The sequence below is a fragment of the Carlito syrichta genome, unplaced genomic scaffold, assembly GCF_000164805.1.
Source record: "Carlito syrichta isolate Samal-C Ts95f unplaced genomic scaffold, Tarsius_syrichta-2.0.1 Scaffold306319, whole genome shotgun sequence".
Classification (NCBI taxonomy): domain Eukaryota; kingdom Metazoa; phylum Chordata; class Mammalia; order Primates; family Tarsiidae; genus Carlito; species Carlito syrichta.
Window position 1 is genome coordinate 391,113 of NW_007250415.1, and position 741 is coordinate 391,853.

Below are 741 nucleotides of genomic sequence, written 5' to 3' on the forward strand. Positions count from 1 at the left end.
CGCCGCGGCCCCGGCCCACCACGGCCATGCCGCCGCGAGGCGAGCCCGACAGAGCGCTGGGGACGTCGGGCCTGGTTGGGGGAGACGGGGGTCCCTGCCTCTTGAGAGTGCTCAGTCGTCCCCTCCCCCGACCTTGTGGGGGAGGTGGCCGCGGTTTGGGCAGCCAGCCCCCTCCCCGAGCTCCAAAGGTTGAGCCCGGGCAGTCCCCGAGGTCAAGACGGGTATGTAGTTTCTTGGGGTGCAGGTGCCTCCACTACTCCCAGAAAGCCGCCCCCCCATGCCCCGCTCCCGAGGACAAAGGTCTAGCGATGTCCTTCCCCGCCTCCGGTGAGGACAGCCGGGAAAAACCTGCCTTTGTGTATAGGTGAGCGTCTTGTTCCGCACAAGACATCCTTTGGAAGAAATAGACCTTTTTGTTGGATGGCATTCTTTCCCGTTTAAAAAGATCAAACATAAAAGTTTGACGGTCTCCTTAAGTACGTCTGGGAACTCGTTTGTCACTGTAGGCTTGGGAAACACTGTCTCCTTAAACCTGATTTGGCTAGGAGTTGGTTAATTTAATTCACTAGGAGGCTTTCTAAAAGATGCTTGACAAATGGCAAATTCAGACGCTCAGATGTCTTCAAACTGGCATTTGTTTTTGATATGAAAATAAATTTAAGAAAAGGGTTCCTTTGCCACCCCCCTTTGCCTATAAACTGGAAAGCTTACCTCGTGTGACCGGAGTCTGAAGCACCAATA